Genomic DNA, 27,737 nt, shown 5'->3' with positions numbered 1-27,737 from the left:
AATAAAACTTATGAAACTGTAAAAATCTGCTTTTTACTTTATAAGGTATTGTTAATCACCGTACTAATTACAGAAGAGCACATGATGACATGAAGTTCATTAATAGTGACCTGGGAACGCCCGATTATTGTTTTTTACCGTCATTTTAACAATAATTAACCATGGGGCCTGGGTAGCTCAGTGAGTAAAGACGCTGACTGTCACCCCTGGAGTCGCGAGTTTGAATCCAGGACGTGCTGAGTGACTCCAGCCAGGTCTCCTAAGCAACCAAATTGGCCCGGTTGCTAGGGAGGGTAGAGTCACATGGGGTAACCTCCTCGTGGTTGCTATAATGTGGTTCTCGCTCTCGGTGGTGCGCGTGGTGAGTTGTGTGTGGATGCCGCGGAGAATAGCATGAAGCCTCCACACACGCTACATCTCCGCGGTAACGCGCTCAACGAGTCACGTGATAAGATGCGCAGATTGATGGTCTCAGACGCGGAGGCAACTGAGATTCGTCCTCCGCCACCCGGATTGAGGCGAGTCACTACGCCACCACGAGGACTTAGAGCACATTGGGAATTGGGCATTCCAAATTGGGGAGAAAAATAAATAAAATAAAAAATAATTTACCGTAAAAAGTACATGTACTCTCTTGTTAAACATAATATAAATTTTAACCGTTAATTATATGCAAAAATCATACTTTTTTACATCTAAAAAATTTAATTTATTGTAAAACTACATGTATTGTCTTTTTAAATACATGAACATTTTTTAACATATATTTTACGGTAACTACTCGTTAACCAATTTACGTTTTTTTTACTGTAGCATTTTTACATTCTTTTACCATTAAAATTACAGACATTTTTACAGTGTATTAATAGAAATAAATAATTGTGACTACAATATCAACGGAAATAATTGACAGTTACGAATTACGATTTTTGTCATAAACGTGCAGCCCTACTTTTAAATGACATTGCCATGGTATCATGTCTAAAACCATGATTGTAACATGGTACTACTTGGAACTCCTTCACTGGTATAAACTCAACAGGAAGTGGCGTACCTTGTACAGTAATGCTTTTAGATGGTACTACAGTATATGTCAAGATGCTAAATGATTAACATATTTATGTACAATGGTATTTACATGGAATTTAATATATGAAGGGCTCTTGTAATGGACCTTCGTCTCCATGTCAGTCGTCTGAGCTAAAATTATTTTATGACTCTTTCTCTGCGAAAGAAAAATCCTTAGAGGCGTAACTCCTTGACACCTCATCCAAACAAGGCATCATCAAAACAATGTACATTTTGATCTGCTTCGGATGTATACTTGCTGTAGCTAAGCCATTTTCTCTCTGAATGAAACCTCTGGACTTTCAGGTCGGACTCGTTAATGGTTGCTTTGCATTATTTGACTAATTTATTGTTCAATGTTGTAAACATGCATTCATAGTCTGATAACTTTGCTCAAAAATGTGACTCTTTTCAGAACATTCAGTCAAAGGAGGACTGACACGGTTTGCATTTTAAAGTCTGAGATGGCTGGTTACAGTTTTATACAATATTAAAGATGCTGTCGTTTAAACAGGAAGGTTTAGTGGCACATGAGATGATGTGAACAGGTGCACTTGTGAGACAGCTTCTTTGTGACCTCTTGTGAAGTGAGCTGTGTGAGTGTTTGAATATGCATCCTCACATCCTTTAGCTGCTTCATGAAGAGTCTGAACCGCTTGCAGATGTTCTGTCATAGCGTGTCTACCTGCGGCGCTGTTTTGCATGCTTAAATTCACACTGACAGCCAGCAGACAATACATATTTCATCCTGTTTCATTCTGCTGCAGAAATGCCTCCCATTTTAATTGCTAGTTTGCTTATCAACCCGTTATTAATGTGCTTCATGTAAATAGTTGCCTTGTGAACATGTCCAGACTTCCTGTTATCCAGTGATACCTCTGATGTTCTCAAGGGTATCTGTTGGTTTGGTATCTTAACTGCTGCAAAGTGTGTGTGTGTGTGTGTGTGTGTGTGTGTGTGTGTGTGTTGGTCTTTTAATTTGTGTTTGTGGATGGGTTTGTGCTGTTGAATAATTCCATAAGCAGAAATGAGTTACTCAAGTAATATTAGCAGCAGGAGTACTCCGGGAAGTCTTTTATTTATCATTAATATGCTCTACACATGGTGATTGACATCAAAAGCTGTTTTATGAGCAGTGTGGGCGTCTGAGGTTTTGTAAAATCCATAAGTAGCTTTACCCATGGTGATGTTCAGTTTAAAGTGACCGGAGTATAGAGTGTGTCTGTAATCTGTGGCCAGACCTGTTTACATTGAGGCTTAAAGCTTAACCAGATTAAGACACACTGTGTGTGTGTGTGTGTGTGTGTGTGTGTGTGTGTGTGTGTGTGTGTGTCTAGTTTAGGTTTAGAGATGCACTGCTGCTACACACTGATTTTTGTAGGGATGTCCCAATACTGAGACTGGTTTTGAAATCGGGTATGATACCGAGCTCATGTACTTGTACTCGTGCTTGTAAAAATGCTCCGATACCAAAACAACTATACCATCTGATGTACGAATGTCATTCCGTAAACATTCAGTGCACAAATTGTTCTAGTGTGATTATTAAACTGCAAAGGCTGCGAATTAAAGAGATAAGTATATAGTTTGCATGTGCTGCGTGCTTCAAATGTGAGTGCTTCTGAATGTGTGGAGCCGGTGTTAGCTGCTAATTTCTTTTACAGCTCCTTGGCTCATACACGGAAAACACCATCATGAGCATCGCATGCACTGTTTGTAGCAAATGACAGCGAGCAGAGCACTAATCACTTATATCTCAAGGCACTTACAGACTACGTATTTATTTAATTAAATAGCAGCCTTTTGCGTTTTACTAATCACATTGGGTCACGTAGCGACCTGCTTTTCCAGCAGTGAGAAGCTACCATCAAAAACACACAGAAACAGAAAGGGCTACACTCCAAAATAAAAGCTCCGCCTAGTGCTGTCACGATTATTAAGTTTAGCTGATGATTAATTGTCAAACAAATAATTGGGATTCTGATGATTAATTGTCTGGTTTAGGGCTTTCACGATTAATTGTCACATTTCATATTTAACTTAAAAGATAATCAGATAATAAAATAGGGATATATGATTTCATTTTAAGGCTTTATAAATGTATAAATGTAAAATGTTTAAATATCAAAATATTTCTACATACTTAAAATATGTCTCTCTTTTTGGTCAAATTTAGTTTTGGTCAGGCTTACATTAACACTGTTGTTTTGGAACTCCTGTATTTTATATCATATATTTTTATAAAATGTAATTTTTTAAATATTGTTTTTTATTTATAATATATTATGCATTAGTAAATATTTCTGTCCTAATTTCTTCACATTCACACATTTTTCTTTTTTATCCCCTTTTCTCCCAAACTTGGAATGCCCAATTCCCACTACTCTTAGTAGGTCCTCGTGGTGGCGCGGTTACTCACCTCAATCCGGGTGGTGGAGGACAAGTCTCAGTTGCCTCCGCTTCTGAGACCGTCAATCCGCGCATCTTATCACGTGACTCGTTGTGCATGACACCGCGGAGACTCACAGCATGTGGAGGCTCATGCTACTCTCCACGATCCACACACAACTTACCACACGCCCCATTGAGAGCGAGAGTCACGTGATAAGATGCGCGGATTGACGGTCTCTTAGATTCGTCCTCCACCACCCGGATTGAGGCGAGTCACTACGCCACCACGAGGACTTAGAGCGCGTTGGGAATTGGGCATTCCCAAAAAAGGAAATATATCACTATTGTATAGTTATGTAACATTCACTGTAATACTACTACCACTACTATTAATAAAAATAAATTGTATTATATTTAAAATAGTACCGAAAAGGAAGTATCAATGTATCGGGACACCCATAGATTTTTGCCATGATTTTGCAGTCTGAGACACTTTTTGGGGATTGTAAATGATTTCTTTCATCACAGGGCACATTGATGAGTGTTCATACCGTAAGACAGCCATCTAATTAATAACCAATAGGAGCAAAAAATGATGATGAGAAACATTCAGTTAAAATTGTTGCATCTACTTTGTCTATATGACATAGAGCTCCACAGTTAATTGAATAAATAATCAAGATTACAGTTACACAGCATACATTTATTAAATGTGTCAAAAAGTATCAATTAACCTATAGTATTCATTTTAGGTCTACTCCTGTTGTTTATTTTCTGTTTAGCCTACATGTTGAGCGTTGTGATTAATTACAGTGCTTTCTGTGTTTGGTTTTATTCTAAATTTGAATAACAGTCTTGATTTCATGCTGATTGAAGCATTTAGGCCACGTCCACACTAATCCGTTAAAGTTGAAAAACTTCCTAACGTCATCGTTTTCAAAGGTGTGCGGTCATGGAGAACGTTTTCAAAAGTCTCTGCTTACGGTGGAGGAAAACGCCTTTCTAGTGTGGATGAGTGGCGTAAACGTAGTGAAATCAATGTGTTTCAAATGAAAACAGATTAGTGTGGACTGGGTCTGAGGCAATGCTTTTACTCGATGATGTACAAAACAGCAATTCAATTAATTCTGGAACAGTTTTTAACTTGTTTTGGATGTGTAGCCTACATACAGAATAGGCATGCATTTGTCTCACAACAAATAAGTGTTGTTGTGTGAATTCTATTAATCAAAAATGAATCGCAGTTACAATATCAAGGCACATAATCGTCATTGGACCCCCTCTAGATTATACAGGCTTGGTCTTAAAGACACACCCACATGCTGGCGATGCCAATCAGAAGTTGGAGACACAGCCCATGTTTTTTGGGGATGCGTTAAGATCCAAGATTTTTGGTTAAAGATTCAGAATTATTTGCGTGACATTCTGGACACTCAAATTTTACTTTGCCCCAGACTTTGCATTTTGGGCGATGGGGAAGTTATAAATTCGTGTGACAAATATATAAAGAATTGGGTTCTGACTAGCGTGATGATTGGTGGACAGATTATTTTAAGGGGATGGAAGTCAGACGGAGCGCCACCATTTCCAGAGTGGTGTGCGGAGATGGGGAGGGTGGCGGCTTATGAGAGGATGATAGATGGAAGGCTGGGGCGGGACGACTTATTTTTCAGGAAGTGGGGTAGGTATTTGGCAGTTTTGGAGGACTCTAGGAGAAGGGATGAGGAGGGAGATGTTAAGTTTAATTATGTATATTTATTATATATTTTTTATTTTTTTTAATTTTTTTATTTTATTGTTTGTGTGTGTGTGTGTGTGTGTGTGTGTGTGTGTGTATTATTTTATGTGACCACAGGGGTGTTCTTTGGGGTAGGGTGGGGTTGGTGTTTGGGAAGGATATTAATGAGTGTTAAAAGTGAAATGTTGATTCGGTGTGTATATGTTGTGTTTTTCTCTGTTGTGCTTTCTTTTTGAATCAATAAAAAATGTTAATTACAAAAAAAGGCACATAATCGTCAATTAGGCCTATGATTATTGTCAATCTTGCAGCCCTAATATAACATGCAACAAAACAATTATTATTTAGCGTTCCCTTTATGAACAGTCAAAATCACCTCAAGTTTACTCTGAAGAACGAGCAAAGATTCAATGTTTTGTCCGGCCATGACAAACTCTAGAGACTCCCGGCAAAACATTGGGCTGTGGTGCATGGCATTGTGACGCTGCAGAGGTACAGATGCATGTTTGTTGTCCTGTGTGTGTGTATGTGTGTTTACTCACACTGAGATATTCTCTTCTTACCCAATATGTCCTCCATACCACTGCAGTGCAGTCAGATTGCATATATGAATGTGATTGTGTTTACATATGTCACTTTACCATGTGAGATTGTGTTCATGAGGACTCTCAGCCAATCAGATACAGTGTTACATCCTGTACAGGAACCTCACAGGCCGGGCCAGTAACTTGTGTGTGAGGAAGCTGCCGGTGCCACTGTGACACGCTAGAAGACTTTTCCTTGCATTGTTGCGTGGTGAAGTTGAGCCAACACACACACAACCGCTCTCAGAACTCACTATAAGGGAGCAGATTCGTGTTTTATTCCTTGTGTTGTGTGCAGTCATGTTCAAGTTGCATGCAATGGACAAACCTCACCATTGATTCAATGTTTTGAATCTGATGCAAACTAAACAAACCACCAGATTTAGCACTGTGTTGTTGACGCCATATAACCTCTTGCTTATACTTATTGCGAACACAATCAGTACAATATAAACATGAATTATAGTAGAGGGAGAAACTGTCGTTTTGTTATGTAATTGTGATACAGTCATGTTTGTTAAGGTTTAAGGTTCATCAGTCGAAGATATGAGTCTAAATAGGGTTGTCACAATTATGAAATTTGGCTGACGATTAATCGTCAAACAAATAATTGCGATTATAACGATTAATTGTCTTGTTAAGGGGTTTCACAATTAATTGCCATATAAATTGTCAGATTTTTTTAAGGTGTGTTTTTTTTCTGCATGTGTGCTTCATACACATTAAGAAGTAATTTTTACATATTTAACATCAAATAATAAAATAGTGATAAACTATGATTTCCATTTAAGGCTTTAAAAACTTATGAATGAAGAATAAAATAAATATAAAAATATTTCTAAACAATTAAAACATGTCTATTTTTGGTAAACTTTAGTTTTGGTCAATTTTACATTTACACTTGTTTTTTGAACTCATATTTTGTATATATATTTTTAATAAAATATCAATTTTATATGTATATTATTATGCAATAGTAAATATTTATTTGTCCCTTTCACACATTATTTTAATGCTCTGATTAAAATGACAAGCACTTATTTCTCATGAAGCAAATCCTTGAGAGATTTCATTTCATCATTTAATTACGCCACAGAAATAGAGTAAGTGTGCATCTCCTCTGTGCCACACTGCATGTCATTAACACTGCGTATATGAACCAGTAACATTTGCCATTATACGATCGTTTAAAGATTGTAATTTGAATGCCCAATAATCACGGTTGTCTCAAATAACCGCGATCGATTGGACGGTTATTTATTTATTTATTTATTTTTTCCTTTTTCTCCCCAATTTGGAATGCCCAATTCCCAATGCGCTCTAAGTCCTCGTGGTGGTGTAGTGACTCGCCTCAATCCGGGTGGTGGAGGATGAATCTCAGTTGCCTCCGCATCTGAGACCGTCAATCCGCGCATCTTATCATGTGGTTTGTTGAGCGTGTTACCGTGGAGACATTACGCCATCCACCGCGGCATCCATGCACAACTCACCACATTCCCCACCGAGAGTGAGAACCACATTATAGCGACCACGAGAAGGTTACCCCATGTGACTCAACCCTCCCTAGCAACCGGGCCAGTTTGGTTGCTTAGGAGACCTGGCTGGAGTCACTCAGCACACCCTGGATTCAAACTCATGACTCCAGGTGTGGTAGTCAGCTTCAATATTTGCTGAGCTGCCTGTCTCGCTCTCAGTGGGGCATGTGGTGAGTTGTGCGTGGATTGTGGAGAGTAGCATGAGCCTCCACATGCTGTGAGTCTCCGCGGTGTCATGCACAACGAGTCACGTGATAAGATGCACGGATTGACGGTCTCAGAAGCGGAGGTAACTGAGACTTGTCCTCCGCCACCCGGATTGAGGCGAGTAACTGCGCCACCACGAGGACCTACTAAGTAGTGGGAATTGGGCAAAAAGATTTTGCGACAGGCCTAAGTATAAGTTCTTTTCCTGAGATAACTGACAACATGCTGTTGATAGTATGGCTGCACTATTGACAGATTATAATCGTTGATTTTTTCATTTGTTGTAATTGCAGTTAATTTCAATTCATAGAACTTACATTAAAATACTTATTTTATCTGTGGCATATCTGCATGCCATATTCTTTATGCAGGCTATACTTACAAAACAAAATAATACATTTATTCCTATTGCTAATTTTATACATCAGTAAATCAAGATGGGGTCTAAACAGTCTGTTTTACATTGGTCCTCTTAAATTTTGACAAAATTATACACAGAAAACAAGCAGAAGATTTGGCCGTGATTAGTTAATGCTCCACTGCTGCAAAAAACACATGGTAAATGGACCTCAATTGAATGCTGTAATTTGACAGTTTTCATGATTAGTTTTGGCAACTGTAATTGTAATTTTGATTAGGGATGTGCACAAGTATGCAACTAATCGAGTACTCGTTCTGCACCAGATCGAATATTAAAAACGCTACTCGAATATCACAAACTGATTTTCCTTTCTGCATTTCCCTGCCGTGATCTCTCATCAAATCTCTGTTGAGTCCACTGGGGGGCGCTGTGGATATGTGTGGTCGAGGTGTTGGATGAGAGAAGAAGATATGATGGCGTCTGTGCTTTAGAAAGCAAAGCCAGTGTGGCAATACTAGTAATATTTTGATTCTTGATGGAGTCATGCAAACCGACTAATGAGGATCTGCTTTTATGGTGGAAATGTGAAGTGTTGCGAGAAACCCGAAGCTGATCAAACCAGTATGTGTGTATGTGTGTTAAATCTCTCAACACAGAGCGCATTTTATAAAAAAGCCAACTTTAACCACTTGTTTTTCTGAAAAATAAAATGGGAAATGATAAAAATGTTATATTCTTTGTGTCAGAGTTAATGTTCGTTCATTACCCTTAGTTTCTGTGTAATCTCTGGGTGAGTGCAAATGTGTTTTACTGTTATTTTAAAAAATAATTTCCCCTCATTTTTATTAATGCATATTGTTCATTTAAAGAGCGCCTATTATGGTTTTTCAAATATTACCTTTCATGTAGTGTGTTATATAGCTGTTTGTGAATGTAAAAAAAGTCTGCAAAGTTTCAAAAATCAAAGTGCACGACAAATGGAGTTATTGACTCCCAAAAGAAAGAACCGATTCTGAACACCTGAAACGAGTCGTTAGTAATTCCAGACTTACTTCCTGTACTAACCTACGTAATTTGGTAACAAAAAACCCGCCTCTGGTCTGTTTACTGGCTGTTAGCCTGTTAGCCGTTAGCCTATGCTAACCGGCTAACTCACGTTATTGTCAAACTACATATAAACTTACCACAGAGAAACGTCCTGTTCTCGTCATGTTTGCGATGGTGGTTTTGGTTGATCTTCCGATGTATCACTATCGGATTGGGCTCAAATTGGTAAGGTAAAACAGACATTTTTTCAGTCGGAGCTGAAACTCGGATATGGTAGTGGGCGTTTCCTTTCCGACATGTACTGTAAGCGGTAGACCAATCACAACAGACTGGGACATCTGACCAATCAGAGCAGAGTAGGCTCTCTGAAAGGAGGAGTTTAGAATGAATCCTTTAGAACGGATCATTGAACGAGTCGTTTTTGACACTGGGAATAAAAGGTAATGCTGCAATTTAAATTATGAGCAAATTAAAGTGTTTTTTGTCCTTGGATGCATGTAGATCTAATGTATGAGACCTTTAAAACCAAATTAGGAACGTTTAAAAACCACAATAGGTGCTCTTTAATTTTTTTCGTATAAGGAAAGCATATTAGTTTGTTTTGAACAGTTCTTGGTAACATTTCACATATGTGCCATACTTTTTATTTTTAACTTACACTTTTATATAGAAGAAATTGAGGACTATTTTGTGTGTGTGGATTAGAGTACTCGACTTCAAAATTACTTGAAAATGCCCATCCCTAATCTTGATTTATTAGATGAATTAGACAGCCCTAGCTGGTCGTTACAGGAACTTGTGTCTACCCCACAATATTTCTTTCAAATGAGTTGTGTACACATAGTGATTGAATTTATAAAACATGAAAAAGAGTGTTTATTTTAATGTGAGATTCAAGTTGAAAATCCCCGTGCATGTAGCGTTGGTTGAAGAAGTTTAGTTATCAGTCAAGAGACTTAAACAGCTTTCTCTACAAGGAACTTTCAGAACAGGCCTTCAGAAAGGTGTGAAATAGATAGTAACCGCCTACCAGCTTCCCATCTGTGGGATTGTGTATTTCTGTGTGTGTGTGTGTGTGTGTTGTCTTACCCCACAGGTTAAGCTGAATCAGGATTGGTATTTTGAGTGTTTCCTTTTCCAACAAGTGCAATCTTTTCTTGTCCCTTCCTGTACCAGCCCTGCTGTATCTCAGCCGCAGGAGTGTGTGTGTGTGTGTGTTTGAAAGCACAGGTTAGTTTGCATTACTCGCTGGCAGAGCAGTTTTACACAGCACTAGTTGTATGTCATCTGTGCGTGTGAGTATATGCGTGTCTGGCCTCATTATTCAGAGGCGACAGCAGATTCAGCTTCTCAGCCACCAACACCAGTGTTACATCTGTAAGATCCGATGAGTTTGCTTTTTGTCAACTTTTTGTCAACTTTCTCCTCCGGCTGTGTTGAGATGTCTGTCTAGTATGAAATATTGATGAGAGTAATCATGCGTTAAGCTTGAGCTTTAAAAGCTGCCAAAAAGGAACTATTATCTCCCAGCATCCTCTGCTTCAGAACCAGACGAGAGAGTACCCGTTTTTTAATTAGCTTTAAATCTAGAGAGAATCGCTTGGCATGTCTTCAATTTAATTTGACATTTAGAAGCCGTTTGGAGGAGATAACAGGACGGTTACAGTGAGGATGGGGGTATGTGGGAGATTGTTATGGAGAAATTAGGTCTGCACGTGTCTGAAAGTGACATAATCATCGACAGGGTTGGACTGATAGCCTCTGTGGAGGACACGGGCAAGTTGGCAGGAAATCAGTAGATAATGGAGTTCACCAGCAATAAGGAAATGTTTGAGAGAAACAGAGAGAATGAGAAATGTGCTGACGATGCCAAAACTGCAGTCACTCATTGACATGATGCCGAAAGCTGAAGTTTGTCTTTTCTGTGCCACTAGCATCACCAGATTGAATCACAAAATCAATTAGCTTTTTTCCATCAAGGTACTCGAACACTGCGCCCATCAAAACAACTGATATGAAAGCAATCCAGACTCATGTATGGAAGTGAACCGCTACTGCTGAAGTATTTTTTTGCAGAAATAAAACACTTTTAAAGTTTAATTCTCCCATAATATCTGCATTCATTTCTCATTGGTGCTTGTCCCTGCAGGAGTTCAGCGGGCACCTTGCATTCTTTGCATTTCTCTTGATGCAACAGAAAAACTCAAGTGCATTTCTGTTTTGATTGAAAAACCTTTGCTGTTTTGTTCAGGTTTGGGAGCAAAACTTAAAAGCAAATGGACAATTAATTGGAATAAAATTGCGACATGACATGAGCATGTGCGATTTCTAAATCGCGGCATGATGCCTTTTTTATTTACATTTACATTTATTCATTTGGCAGAAGCTTTTATCCAAAGCGACTTACAAAAGAGGAAAACATAAGTGAATCGTCTTAAGGAGACAGTGGTATGAAAAGTGCTGTAGTACAAAGTTTCACTATTATCAGAATAGTATTCAAGACAGATTAAAGTGCAACAAGAATTTTTTTTTTATTTATTTTTTATTTTAGTAACTGGTTAAGTGCTCATGGAAAAGATGTGTTTTTAGTCATTTTTTGAAGACAGAAAGTGAGTCAGCTTCACAGATGGAGTTGGGAAGGTCATTCCACCAACGTGGTACGTTGTAACCGAAAGTCCGGGAAAGTGTTTTGGTGCCTCTTTGTGTTGGTTCAACAAGGCGACGTTCCTTAGGCTTCTAGTGGGCGCGTAGCTCTGCAGAAATGATTTTAGGTATGCTGGAGCAGACCCAGTGACTTCTGTATGCCAGCATCAGAGCCTTGAATTTGATACGTGCATCAACCGGCAGCCAGTGGAGAGAGACAAGGAGTGGTGTAACATGTGCTCTCTTTGGTTCATTAAAGACCAGACGTGCTGCTGCATTCTGGATCATTTGCAGGGGTCTAATTGCACATGCAGGGAGGCCTGCAATGAGAGCATTACAGTAGTCCAGTCTAGTTATGACAAGTGACTGAACAAGCAGTTGTGTGGCATGTTCAGAGAGGAAGGGTCTTATCTTCCTGATGTTGTAGAGTGTAAATCTACATGATTGTGTTGTCTTTGAGATGTGGTCTGTTAAATTGCGATGGTTATCAATGGTTACCTCTAGATTTCTGACTGTTTTGGAAGGCGTTACCGTCGTTACTGTACTGTAGTATTTATATATTCTTTTTACTCAGAATTTGTACAGTTCACTTCTTTTGCACACTGATGTGATCTCGCCAATCAGAATAGACCTTATTCAAGCTAGCGCCATCTTTGATTTTTAATGGGAATGACAACGAGGCTGTGAGGGATAGATGTACAGTCTCTTCAATGACACAAACGGTATAAAGTGGTATGATCCTCCTAGATCACATCTGATTTTCCACAACTCTTGTTGTTTTTTGATTTTTCCCCTTTTTCTCCCAATTTGGAATGCCCGATTCCCAATGCGCTCTAAGTCCTCGTGGTCGCATAGTGATTTGCCTTAGTCTGGGTGGCGGAGGATGAATCCCAGTTGCCTCCGCGTCTGAGACCGTCAACCTGCGCATCTTATCACATGGCTTGTTGAGCGCGTTGCCACGGAGATGTAGCGTGTGTGGAGGCTTCACGCCATCCACTGCGGCAACCACGCTCAACCCACCACGCACCCCACCGAGAACGAGCCACATTATAGCGACCACGAGGAGGTTACCCCATGTGACTCTACCCTCCCTAGCAACCGGGCCAATTTGGTTGCTTAGGAGACCTGGCTGGAGTCACTCAGCACGCCCTGGGATTCGAACTAGTGAACTAGCAAATTCCAGGAGTGGTAGCCAGCGTAATTTACCACTGAGCTACCCAGGCCCCCATGTTCTTTGTATACTTAATGTTCTTGGACAGATTTTTTATCAATGTTTTGTCCGCAGAACGATGCAAAAACACTTTAAACTGCAGTACAGCCCGTTGAAGAGACTGTACATCTATCCCTCACAGCCTTGTTGTCATTCCCATTAAAAATCAAAGATGGCGCTAGCGTGAATAAGGTCTGAAATCTGGAAGGTGAATAAAGAAATACAAAAGGGCATAAAGAAATAACCAACGCTATTAACTGTCATTTATACAAAGAGCATTTTATCCCTCTTGAAATATGTTTTCGAACACTTAAATTCAATTTTGAATGTAAAATGTATGAATAATGAAAAACCATTCAACAAAGTATATCGTAGTTGCAATAAGCAGTAATAAACTGCTGCAGCTGGTGGTGCTCCTGTTGATGATGAGAATAGAAACCAGTCGATGAAGTTCAGTGTTGTTTTGGACCCCATTGACTTTCATTGTATGGACAAAAACAGTTTAGACATTCTTCAAAATATTTTCTATTGTGTTCCACTGAAGAAAGAAAGTCTTAGAGGTTTGGAGAGAAATGAGGGTTAGTAAATGATGACTGAAGTTTCATTTTTGGGTGAACTATCCCTTTAAGATTTGCTTTTCATTGTGGTGCATTTATTTTCCATGATATTCTCTCTATTCTGCTGCGTGAAGTCAGAGTGTATTAAAACACATAGAAGTCTCTAGAATGGCGTGGACTGTCTGGTTTGTTCGGCCATGTGTGTTTTGTGCACAGACAGACGGTGGAGTCACAATAGAAACAATAGTCTAGCAGTGGAGGGTTTGGCGTGTCCACATCTTTCAAAAATAAACGCATAATCTTTTCCCCAAAATTAACGGGTCTAGTGATGTCACCGCACTGGGGGTGATGTACAGATGCGGTCAGCAGCCGTCACAGCGGCCTGAAATAGACAAATCAAACACATGCCTCTTTCCTGTACCGCACACTGTGAGGAATGCCACCTTTTCTGCTGGATTTATCAGGGTTGTGAGCACTTAAAACACAGTGGTTTCACATTTGGTTGATTGATAAAGGAAGCTGTTTTGTTGTGCCTGTAGGGATGAAACATTTAGAATTTCTCACAGTTTTGGTTTGTATGGTTCACTGTTTCAGATTGGTTCAATAAATACTTTCAAAATCACTTTTAGAGATGCACCCGGGGTCTGAAATTAACGTTTTAGCCCACAAGCCACGGTGGCTGGCAGATGAAAAAATGTACCAGCCAGTCAGATTTCTTACTGCCCATTTTATTTTTTTTAATTGTTTTTTATTGCATTTTACAAGTGGATTTTACAGACATGAGACAAATAAACAATACTGTATGCATGTTTAAAAGTGCTTTTTAAAGAATGGTATTTTTTTTATTTTTTATGAAATATTTAATTGCCAGGTAGTCCATTTAGAATAATTTTTGCAGACTACAACAAAACTTAATTTGTATTTCAGGGCTCCAGATTAAAAAAATGACTTAGGAGCCATTGGCTCCTAAACTGAAACATTAAGGAACCAAATGGCTGTTTTTAGTAGCCAAATCACAGATTTTCTTGATTTAGATTGCTGTTCAGAAACACGACAGAAAGCTGAAGAAAAGGAAGATAGCTGATAACCCATTAATCTGAGGTTTAATAAACAGTATATACAATTGTGCTCAAAAGTTTGCAGACCCTTGGAGAACTGGTAATATATGTACCATTTTTAAAGAAAACATGAGTGAGCAGGCAAAACACATTTCTTTTATTTCTTATGGGATTCATATTCAACTGTAGGTTATAACAGAATGGCACAATCATAAAACAAAACATGGCAACAATGAAAAAATGAAATGACCCCTGTTCAAAAGTCTGCATACCCTTAGTTCTTAATACTGTGTATTGCCCCCTTTAGCATCAATGAAAGCGTGCAGTCTTTTGTAATAGTTGTCTATGAGGCCCCAAATTCTTGCAGGTGGTATAGCTGCCCATTCGTCTTGGCAAAATGCCTCCAGGTCATGCAAAGTCTTTGGTAGTCTTGCATGAACCGCACGTTTGAGATCTCCCCAGAGTGGCTCGATGATATTAAGATCAGGAGGCTGTGATGGCCACTCCAGAACATTCACCTTTTTCTGCTGTAACCACTGGAGGGTCAACTTGACCTTGTGTTTAAGGTCATTGTGGTGCTGGAAAGTCCAAGAGCGTCCCATGCGCAGCTTTCGTGCAGAAGAATGCAAATTGTCTGCCAGTATTTTCTGATAACATGCTGCATTCATCTTGCCATCAATTTTCACAAGATTCCCTGTGCCTTTAGAGCTCACACCCCCCCCAAAACATCAGTGAGCCGCCACCATGCTGCACAGTGGGGATGGTATTCTTTTCACTATAGGCCTTGTTGACCCCTCTCCAAACATAGCACTTATGGTTGTGATCATAAAGCTCTATTTTGGTCTCGTCACTCCAAATTACAGTGTGCCAGAAGCTGTGAGGCGTGTCAAGGTGTTGTCGGGCATATTGTAACCGGGCTTTTTTGTGGCATTGGCGCAGTAAAGGCTTCTTTCTGGCAACTCGACCATGCAGCTCATTTTTGTTCAAGTATCGTCGTATTGTGCTCCTTGAAACAACCACACCATCTTTTTCCAGAGCAGCCTGTATTTCTCCTGAGGTTATCTGTGGGTTTTTCTTTGTATCCTGAACAATTCTTCTGGCAGTTGTGGCTGAAATCTTTCTTGGTCTATCTGACCTTGGCTTGGTATCAAGAGATCCCTGAATTTTCCACTTCTTAATAAGTGATTGAACAGTACTGACTGGCATTTTCAAGGCTTTAGATATCTTTTTATATCCTTTTCCATCTTTATAAAGTTCCATTACCTTGTTACGCAGGTCTTTTGACAGTTCTTTTCTGCTCCCCATGGCTCAGTATCTAGCCTGCTCAGTGCATCCACGTGAGAGCTAACAAACTCATTGACTATTTATACACAGACACTAATTGCAATTTAAAAAGCCACAGGTGTGGGAAATTAACCTTTAATTGCCATTTAAACCTGTGTGTGTCACCTTGTGTGTCTGTAACAAGGCCAAACATTCAAGGGTATGTAAACTTTTGATCAGGGCCATTTGGGTGATTTCTGTTATCATTATGATTTAAGAAGGAACCAAACAACTATGTGATTATAAATGGTTTCATATGATCACTATCCTTAAATAAAAGACAGTTTTTTTGCATGATCAGTCATATTTTCAAAATCAATGCCAAAATTTCACAATTTCTGCCAGGGTATGCAAACTTTTGAGCACAACTGTATAGTTGAGAAGATACGTTTGCATGCTCCTTTGTCTCATAAATGTTCACACCCCTTTCATAATTTATACAAATATGAGATAAGATTTTTTGTTATTTAGTACTGCTCTTCAGAATATACATTACAGATATTTACATATAGTATGCATATAGTAGTGTGTTGTCTTCTTGAGCATCAATGAATATGTGTCAAAAGCTTGATCATATATATTTATATATAATTTTAATTGTTTTAAAATATTGCCTTAGTCTTTCTTTTCTGTTACCAGATGGCCAGATACTACAAGAGTGCAAATTAATGAAATTCCAGATGCAGTTTATTGTGCTACTCCAATCCCAATTAATAATTACCAGAAGAAAAAGTGGTACACAATACGGGACTTTTAATTATAAACAAAATACACTAATGGGACTCTTATTTTGAAATGTCTGCACTCCCAGTTGTGAACACACTGATGGCTGATTCGCTGAGAAAGTGAATTCAAACTGCTAACCTGAACTCCTGAGTTCAAACCCTCAGTTCTTTTCAGGTGATTCATGAAAAAGATCCGGTTCAAAAGAGTCATTTGTTCACGACTCTCTCGCGCTGGTTTGTTGTCGCATGCGGTGCAGAATGGGTGAAAAGCGGCACGAGACACACTGGTGCTCTAAAAATATATTCAATAACTCACAAGATGATATCTAACGAAACCGCATATGAACGCACACAACCCGACTGTTGCCAATGGTGACTAGATTTTAAATTATTGTCGATTCACTAAAAAGAGCCGGCTCAAAAGAGTAATTTGTGTAGGAATCTGATTACACTTGCTGGATCTCCATCTAAAATGTTTAGCATTTTTTTAAGTACATTTCTAAAAATTAGACTTAAGAAAATACGAATTGTTGTGCGTTTCTATACACTTCGTAATGCGCATTATCATGAGGGAGCCACCTCGTCATGTTGGAGCAGCTGAATGACCTCTCCTTGCTTTGGGGAGAGTTTTATTTGCAAGATTGGAGCAAGTATCTCCTTTTATTAAATGTATCCATGAGACACCACAGAATAAGTGTAATATCTGTTAGAATGTGGGCTGAAATAGCTGCGATGCCCACACACCCCCAGCCTCCGCATACCTGGGAGCGTCCGCTCTCAAAACTGTTCTGGCGGATTGTGAGAACCCGTTTTATCAACCAGCTGTGGGTTAAACACTTCCGAATGACTAGCGCTATGTTCATAGAATTGTGTGCCAAGGTCAGACCTTTCGGTGGGCTTGTCACATCAAGCTATCGCACACTCATAACACATGCACGCATGGTCAAAACACGTCATCGTTTTGCGGGTTAAAACCTTTTCCATCACCTTAATGCGCATTTTAACTAATGCAAAACTCTAGAAAATCCAACTCCTCCGAGCGCATTAAATTGTAAGCGAATTTAGTTTCCATTCAGGATTTCTAATGTACAGTTTCAAAATGTGCATAAAAATAGTTGGATGGAAACCCACCTAGTGTAGCTTGTTATGTCTTGCGCTGTAGATTCTGGGGCGAGTTTGAAAAGTTTTTAAAGTTGATACTGAATGAAAAAATAACACTCAAAGTAAAATAGTGCTGAACTTTATTACAAAAATAAACAATACTGACTGAATCATGAAAATGTATTGTACTTTTTAAAATGAAATAATATGTAAATATTAATATATATGAACTAACATTTGAATTTAAAATCAGCTGATTTTTAAATTGACGTTGTTTCTTAAGTCCACAAGAGGACGCAGTAAATACATAAACCATTCAGCACCGTTATATTATCGCATAGAACATTCCTATCCTGGCTGTTAAAAAAAGAGCATTTCATTTTCAACTAATGCACATAAAATAAATAAATTAAAAGTTTTAGTCGGTCCATATTCTCAAATGTTAAATCAAATGTAAAATCGGGGTAAAATCAATGCTTCATTAGACAGTTCACATGATGTTACACTTGCACTGATTCCTACTACTCCAGACTCAAGCTTCATAATAACAGCGAAATACCACATTGTTTTTTATTTTCTCCCCTTTTTTTAACCAATTTGGAATGCCCAATTCCCAATGCGCTCTTAAGTCCTCGTGGTGACGTAGTGACTCGCTTTAATCTGGGTGGTGGAGGACGAATCTCAGTTGCCTCCGCGTCTGAGACCGTCAATCCACGCATCTTATCACATGACTTGTTGAGCGCGTTACCATGGAGACGTAGTGCGTGTGGAGGCTTCACGCTATTCTCCGTGGCATCCACGCACAACTCACCACGCACCCCACTGGGAGCGAGAACCACATAATAGCGACCACGAGGAGGTTACCCCATGTGACTCTACCCTCCCTAGCAACCGGGCCAATTTGGTTGCTTAGGAGACCTGGCTGGAGTCACTCAGCACGCCCTGGATTCAAACTCGTGACTCCAGGTGTGGTAGTCAGCGTCAATACTCGCTGAGATACCCAGGCCATCCCATCACATTGTTTTTTATTCGGTAAAGTTGTATGTAGAGTAGCAATATTCACAGATAGCAGTGGTATTCGGCTGAACTCGGTGGTGAAGCGGCTCAGACTATGAGCACAGGTCAGGGGCTGTTCAATCAGACGAAACACAACAGACTGGAACCGAACGTGAGGATCTTGATACACACATTTCCAAGTTGAACATCTTTCCTGACAAAGAATTTAAACAACTCATTGTTTAATCTGAGAAACGCTTATAAAGAGAGCAAGACGCAACGGCCAAAGACCTCCACCAACTGTAAGGGGTTGTTCACTCCAAGCACTTTTGCAACCATCCATTTGTTTTTCTATGTAAACGCACGCTAGACGAACGTCTTTGTTTCCCTTTGTTTTTTAGATGGTGTGTGTAATTAAAAAGAACTTTAAAAGCATATTGAGACGCCTGCTTTCCGTTAAACTGTATTTGTTGTGCTGTGTCTAGCCTTTTTTAGCACAAGAATGTGATTGATCTGAAGTCATCGTATTACGGTGAGGATAAAATTTTTTAATTTAAATCAGTTGCATTTCTGATTTGTTTATACGTTTCTCTCGGCTGCATGAAGATATTAATTTGCTTTCTCATGGGACTAGCTTTAAATATGCGACTTAGCAGGCTAATGAATGCATAAACATGACCAGCTGGATATAAACTAATGCAAATAGATGGGAACAATCGTGACATTTAAACATTTGGAGCAGGACTTGCGTGTATTTTTGTCACATTGTTCTATCCGTTTGAGGTTAGCTTTAATGTTAGCGTGCTCTCAGCCTTGTCAGCAAACATACTGCTGTTCTCTACTAATGCAGCATCTAGTCAACAAATTAATTACTTTGTAATGATATGACGTGTACTGTAGTGTACTGTATACATACCTTTTCGTTGTTGATGTTTTAAATCTGCATCTGAAGTGTTCTGCTCCATGCAGAGTGTAGTCTCGTGTCAAAACGAACACCACAAGGCATCAGTGAAGTGATAGTTTTTATTTCGCCTCTAGAGGCCGCTCTCATACTGTATAACGACAGCGGACCCTTCCCAGCCGCTCCAGCACTGGACGCAACAGGGAAAAACTATTGGTGTGGATTTTTGCCGATAACCGATAGTTCCAGAAATCTGTTATCAGTGCCGATTAATCGGCAAAACCGATATATATCAGTCAACCTCTACCCTGGATGCATCGATCAGGAACTTTGAGACTAATGTGACAGCATAACCAATGTTTGAGCAGAGTGATTTTACAAATTAAGCATTCCTGACTTCAAAGCACACAATTTGACTGCAACCACTCGTTTAACATTAATTGTACTCATGTTATTATCTTTGTTGTTTCATTCGTTACATTCATTTAGTTTCTTTTACCTCTCAATACAGCAGTAAAATGGAAAGAATAGCCGTAATTACTCTTGAAAATGGACACTAACAATTCATACTCATTTGAGTTTTTTTTTCTCTCACATATATAGGATATTAGACATGAGATGAACCATGGTGAAAATGTGTACTGAACCATGTGTGGAAAGCCATACTGTTTTTATTTATACGGGAACTTTCACCTCGCTTGCCTGCTAGCTATGATTAGAGCAGAATGACTTGTTATCAGTGTTGACCTTTATCTGCCAGGTGTGATTTTGGTCTTAATCATGGATCACTCCACCTTTCTCCTCTAACCTGAGCCCCTCTGCCACACCACACTCTCTATCTGTTACTCTGCAGCATCGTGCATTTATTCATTCATTTCCTGCATGTCTTTTTTATAGCTGGCCTGATTCACTGCACTAGCTGGGGAGACACTGACCCAGAAGCAGTCTGAACAAACACTTCCAATCACCTACAGACAGTCTTTCTCTCTCTCTCTCTGATGTCCTTGAAGGTTTTGTATTCAGGCTGAATTTCTTGTCCTACTTGGTGTGGATTTGCAGAGGGGTTTGAAGCAGAAAGTGCCATAAAAACTAGTGCTGCAACTAACGATTATTTTGATAATCAATTAATCTAACGATTATTCGAGCGATTGTTCGAGCGATTATTGCAACGATTAATCATTAGCTCTTAATCGATTATTCAGCTTCTGCCCCACTTAAAAGGTTGTATTAAACGTGCTTACTAACAATAAAGAGGACAAAATCATCTTTTAAAAATACTTCTAAATGACAATCACTGAATTAAAGGGAAAAAATACTTTGTTTAATTCAGTAAAGAAATTCACTGCAAAAAATCCTCTTGTTATCAAGTGTTTTTGTCTTGTTTTCCATTTAAAATGATCTAAATCCTTAAAACAAGATACATTTACTTGAGAAGCAACATATAAGATATTTAGACTTGCTTTAAGAGAATATATCTTAAATATAAATGTATTTTGTATATCATATGATCACTATCCTTAAATAAAAGACAGTTTTTTTGCATGATCAGTCATATTTTCAAAATCAATGCCAAAATTTCACAATTTCTGCCAGGGTATGCAAACTTTTGAGCACAACTGTAAGTGTATTTTTTCAATTATACTTCTGCGAGTGCAGTAAAGACAAAATATACTTCTATTCAAGATCTATTCTCTAAAGGCAAGTCTAAATATCTTATATGGTGCTTCTCAGGTCAATGCATCTTTTTTAAAGGATTTTTAGATATTTTAAATATTTGTGTTTTTAATATTATATTCAACATTCTCAGATAATATTTCTTTCTTCTGCAGTATATCTGCTAAAGTAAATGTATGTTGTTTTAAAGGAGTTTTAGATATTTATATTGGAAAACAAGCCAAAACAAAAACAAATCAAAAACATATTTTGTTGCGGTGTATAATGGGGTGAAGACTACCCTCTCTCACCTTTCTGTTCACTTCTATCCATCTTTAACTTAAACACTCTCTTATTAATAAAGCTGCGTATTGCCAATTTTCTTCATGATAAGAAATGCACAGTGACACATATATTATGATTTAATAAGTCTCGAGTCATCACGTTATAATCTAGCTGCATTAAGCGTGTGCACTCAAGGGATGAGCGTCCCGTGACAGAGTGTGCGTCAGGTTTCAATCTCTCCCCCTTAGATCGGGACATTTATGCTACTACTCATTAAATATAACTGCATAAAGATGTAACGGCAGGGTGTTTTGTGTAAAGACGCTCGACACGGGGGCCTGGGTAGCTCAGCAAGTATTGACACTGACTACCACCCCTGGAGTCGCGAGTTTGAATCAAGTTCTGCATATTCACCAACGAAAGTGCTTCTGTATTTATTTATTTAGTATTTTTTCATTATAATTACCTCATACTTTGCGATCTACATAAGCTGAAGCTGTTTGGAAAGTTTAGAGTGCATCTGGACTGTAATCTGTGTAAAACGGACCACTGATAAATATACAGTGGGGTCCAAAAGTCTGAGGCCACTAGTGAAAGCAGCCTGGTCTCATGAAAATGACGTGAATATGGCCACATTTTTGCAAACCAAAATTACGTGCTGGATTACACGTTTGGCTGCAGTTTCCTAGTGAAATGTCCAGTGGAGGCACCAAAAGCGAGTGAAATGGTGTTGTAATGAGATGAGGTTTTTTAGGTGAATATTAGAGGGAGGTTTTAATGAGTAAAACGTACCTCCCTAACTTAACACTTTAACCAAAACCTAACTGATAGTGATCTAAAACCAAACGAGAGGTGAACAAAACAGACATCCTTACCCTAAACCAACGCCTAAACCTAACCGATAGTGATCTAAAAGATAAATGAGAGGTGAACAAAACAGACATCCTTACCCTTGACCAACGCCTAAACCTAACCGATAGTGATCTAAAAGATAAATGAGAGGTGAACAAAACAGACATCCTTCCCCTAAACCAACGCCTAAACCAAACCGATAGTGATCTAAAAGATAAATGAGAGACGAACAAAACAGACATCCTTCCCCTAAACCAACACCTAAACCTAGCCGATAGTGATCTAAAAGATAAATGAGAGATGAACAAAACAGACATCCTTACCCTTAACCAATGCCTAAACCTAACCGATAGTGATCTAAAAGATAAATGAGAGGTGAACAAAACAGACATCCTTCCCCTAAACCAACGCCTAAACCAAACCGATAGTGATCTAAAAGATAAATGAGAGATGAACAAAACAGACATCCTTACCCTTAACCAATGCCTAAACCTAACCGATAGTGATCTAAAAGATAAATGAGAGGTGAACAAAACAGACATCCTTCCCCTAAACCAACACCTAAACCTAACCGATAGTGATCTAAAAACAAATGCAACATAAAAAGCACATTTTCTGAAGCAATCACGTAATTTTGTGGTGCTTCTATGACACTTTAATCTCACGTGTCAGTTTGTTTGCTTGACTGGTCTTGAACCTCAGACTTCTGAGTCAAATGTCCAACACTATTAGGTGAGCTGCCGCAAAAGCTATTCACATTGGAATAAGTGTGTAAATGTAGGTGAGTCTGTAATACAAGTGTTGTTTTTCAAATAAGGCATTGTAGTAAATTTTTTAGAAATCATAACACTGACGTAGCTGTGTGTGAGTAATAGAGTGTAAAATAAGTGTTTATAAAGTAGGGGTGTGACGGTTTATTGTTGCACGATACATTGCAGTTCAAAAATGTGCATCGCGGAGATTTTTTTATCAGAGACTTTTTTTTTCAAATTCTATCCAAATATGCGGTGTCATAAGCATACAAATGGAAATCGCTTCACTGCACACAAGGAGCTCTAAAATACGATTGCACACTAACAGACACAGGTGTTATACGATGAGTTCGGCTGAAACTGCGTTAACTGAAACTGAAACCTGCAGACGTGCCTTTTCTGCGCGACAGATTGAATGTCTTTTTGAAGCGTGAGAGTGATCTGATCAGACTGCGTGAGAGGAAATTAAAGTTTACAGAGGTTTAATGATAATGCCATATTAATCTACTATATATAATGAATAATATTATAATAATGCCATGCTAATGTCAAATGTCATGTTTAGTTAATTTGACTGTACAGTACTGCAAGTCCTCTATTGTTTTACATTTGCTTTCTGAGACTCGCTGACAGTCACATGTATCCTAGTAATGTTGATTCAATGTGAAAAAACACACAAAAACATCACTTTGTAGAAAACTCTGTCACACAAGGTATTTTCAAGTAATTTTTACAAACAAAACAGTAAAATCCAATCACTGGAAGCAATTAAAATGTTCAGTTAAAAGTGGAAATGTATAAAAACACAAATTAAATATGATCCAAAAACTGTACAGTTTTAAAAAATTGTTCTTCCTGAACTGGATTCTTCCTCCTGGGCTCGAGTCTTCCCTGCAGTGAAGGAATTAGTTACTAATGTAGAAATGTATAGGCAAGACTGATGGCTCTGTGACAATATTTGTTGACTCATTACTTCCCATTAGAAATACCACAATATTTTGCACACAACACACACACTGCACGCTGACACACTCACACACACAAACACACAACACACACATAAACACACACACTCACAAGCGCACACACACACAACACACACACTACACGCTGACACACTCACACATACAACACACACACTACACGCTGACACACACACACACAAGCACACAAACACACAACACACATGCACAAGCACACAACAAACACACAACACACACACACACACACACTCACACAACACACACACGCAAACACAAACACACACAAGCACACACACACACACACACACACACAACAACAACAACAACCACCATTCGACACTAAGTGGCGGTGACATCACCATGATGCTTGTGCCAGGCTATGTGTACCTTGAGGCCACGTGAAGTGTCGAAAGCCTGCTGGCAGGAGGTCACAGGGCAGACCCAGATGCCACGGGTCGACTGACTGAGACGACTGGCTGATGGACCACCTGTGCCCCCTGCTGTGGCAACTTGCTGTGCTTTAGCCACCCGACGCTCCGCTCATTGTTGTGAGTGTCGCTCCTCCGCCCTCCGTTGTTGTTGGAGGGCGACTGCCTCCAACTGCCCAGTAGCGTCCTTCACGAGCCTCCTCCACAGAGGCCGATCTTGACACCGCTGGTACCAGTCAGAGGCAAGTCCACTCAGCTCCAGATCCTCCTGTACCACATCATTCCATCTCCTCTCTAACCCATGCTGCGCCTGTTTAGCCCCCTCAGTCCGGCCGAACAAAAGCTTTTTAGGCATGTGGTGGTTGGGCATGCGGGCTACATGGCCCAGCCAACGCAGCCGTGCCTGCCGGAGGAGCTCACCGATGGGATTTTGTTCAGATCTTTCAAGGATTTGTGAGCTCCTCACACAATCTAGCCTGGTTAAACCCAGGATGGATCGTAGGCAGGTCAGCCTAAATGTTTATAACCGGCGAAGATGTTCCATTAACGGGGTCCACGTTTCACAAGCGTAGAGAAGGGAGGGAACGACCGTGGCTGAGAAGACCTGAAGCTTTTTGCGGAGCGACAGACCAGGTAGCTTGAAAAGATAATGCCGCTCGACTGATTCAGAGTGAGACCTCCGCTGCTAAACTGGAGCCGGTCATGAGCACACTGCCCAGGTATGGGAAACTCTTCACTCTCTCCACAACTGCTCTATCACCAATTGGGATTTGGGGGAGTGGAGTGTCCAATGGCACAAAATACCCAGGCAGGTGCTTAGTTTTGGTGGGGTTGATGGTAAGGCCCCAGCTCTTAGTGGCAAGCTCCAGGTTCAGCAGCAGCACCCCCAACTCCTCCTCTGAGTGAGCAGCAATTATCACATTTTCTTGGCTGAGGGATTTCCCCTCCCTCAGGACCTCACAGAAATGCTCAGTAAATCTGCAAACCTGTTCCTGGGGGTCGGAGATTGGATCGCCGTTCTTTCCCCTAATGATGGTAATAGGTGTGGCGCTGCAGGTTACTTTTTTGATGTAATTAAAGAGCGATTTGTGATCACGGGCCACTGAGGCAGAGCCTCACGGCTCACATCTTTGCAGCGCCTCACGGCTCTCCGAACTTCCGAGCGAAGGCTGCGGTAAGCCTCCTCATTCTCCGACGTGGGATGCTGTAGCCGATGAGAGTGGGCCTGTTGCTTTTTCTCAGCCAGCTTTAACACCTCCTCTGTCAGCCAGGGTCTCTTGGGAGGTCTGGACCATGTACCCAAAGCAGCCATTGCAGCTGTATGAGCCACAGTCCTAAACCTCGCCCATTTCCCCTCAACATCTGGAGGATTGGGGGACGATGCAAAACCCAGCCGCAAGTGATGATGAAATTCTCGCTTGCAACTTTCATCAGCTAGCTGAGACCATGCCACTAAGGGTTTGAATGGGGACCTGGGTGTACACCCACCACCAGAGTGGAAGAATGGCAGGTGCATCTTACATATGACAAGTCGATGGTCAGTGGTCAGATCAGCTCCACGGTAGGTCCTGGTGTCAAGGACATGTGCCCGCAACCGCTGTTCCATCACTATGTAGTCCAGCAGATGTTCTTGCTTGGACACGGCATGCATCCATGATGTAGTGTGGATGCGCTGATGCCAGAACAGCATGTTGGTAATTACAAGCCCATGGGCTGCACAAAAATCTAGCAGCTTCCTGCCATTGTTATTGAACTGATCTGGCCCATGCCTTCCAATCACTCCAGACCAGGTAGCTAGCACCTGTGACAGGAGGTCATAGAAGGCATCTGACTCATCGGCCTTGCCTGCATCCCTCCATGGATGTTCGTCTTCAGTGGGGGCATAAGTAACCATGACCACCACTCCTCGCCTCTGGTTGATGGGAAGGTGAGCCCAAAGTATCCTGGGGCTTACAGCTTCCCACACCTCACTGCCAAGCTCCCATGCCCCCATCATTCTTTTGTTCAGAAGAAGAGCCACTCCCTGTTGTTTGGCAGTCTCCTGCCCCGAGTAGAGGACTGTCCACCCCTCATGGTGGCAGGAGCCAGAGCCGGTCCGCCGGACTTCCTGAATACCACAGAGATCCAGGTGGTACCGCTCCAGCTCCCGACAGAGGAGTGACAGCCTCTCCTCTGCAGTGAGCGTTCTAACATTCCACATGGCCATCCGAAGTGGTTTTTTGTTGTTTCTGGAGGAGCCCCGAGGGTAAGAATTCAGTCTCCTGGCTCTGCCAAATGGGGTTTGGCCAGGAGATGTCATAGACGCCTGTCCCCCTAGGGCCTCCGGCACAAGCTTAATAAGTTCTTTACATCATAGTTTAGTGGTAGTTAATTGAAGGTGGAGGGGTTACCAGCCCCTCGCACCCGTCCAGAGCCCCCATTTGGCCGCTGTGGTGGTTACAAACGCCATGAGGGGAAAGGCCAATCGGAATTGGACCTCCCTCCACAGCACTGTCCACGACAGCGTTGCCCATCCAGCACCACGAGGAGGTAGGGGGTTGTTTGCCGGACACACACAACACACACACACACACACACACACACACACACAAGCACACACAACACACAAATAAACACACACTCACACACACATAACACACACACACACACAACACAGACACAAGCACACACACACACAACACACACACAAGCACACACTCACAAACACACACACTCACACACATAAACACACTCACATGCGGGCACACACACACGATTCCAATTGAACTTTTATCTAGTAATGTTACTCCTACACCAAACTGATGACATTATCAACTAAATCTCACCAGATAACAAAATTTATCAAAATTGAATGTGCAAATAGTTTCTTTTGGTAATATTATGCACACCAGCTTACTAGCTAAGTAGGGTGCCTCTCCCTACTTCTCTCTCCCAGTGCACTCTTAAAGTTAAACACACAGGTATACATGAGGAAACTGGGCTAAATTAACGTAGTATTGCAAAATTACCAAAGTTACCTTGCTGAAGTCAAAGGCTGAAGAAAGTGTGGAATCTTGTCAGTAAGCTCTTGCAATAAAATAGTGTGGAGAAAAGCAGGTGTCCATCAGCATATCATTATACTCCCATCATTTAAGTAGCTGTTAATGTTATGGAGGATATAAACATGTCGGGTCCTAAGTTTAAAACCTGACTTATATTCTTCTCTTCTGGTATGTGCAGGCCTCCTGCAGGAATTGTTGGCATGTTAGACAGTTAATCAGACGGCCTAATGGATAAAACAATTGATTGTGTTCACTAGGAGGTGATTCATTTAGTGAAAAGGAATGAGGGGCTGTTTTT

General features: G+C 40.3%; 1 protein-coding gene across 1 annotated transcript in view; it reads left to right on the top strand.

Moving 5' to 3' along the window:
- The window catches only part of ppp1r16b (protein phosphatase 1, regulatory subunit 16B), an 83,620-nt gene that overhangs the window by 605 nt on the left and 55,278 nt on the right, over positions 1-27,737 (top strand). The window lies entirely within an intron of this gene.

This window comes from Myxocyprinus asiaticus, chromosome 12, assembly GCF_019703515.2.
Source record: "Myxocyprinus asiaticus isolate MX2 ecotype Aquarium Trade chromosome 12, UBuf_Myxa_2, whole genome shotgun sequence".
Lineage (NCBI taxonomy): Eukaryota > Metazoa > Chordata > Actinopteri > Cypriniformes > Catostomidae > Myxocyprinus > Myxocyprinus asiaticus.
This window is presented reverse-complemented; position numbering and strand designations above follow the sequence as displayed.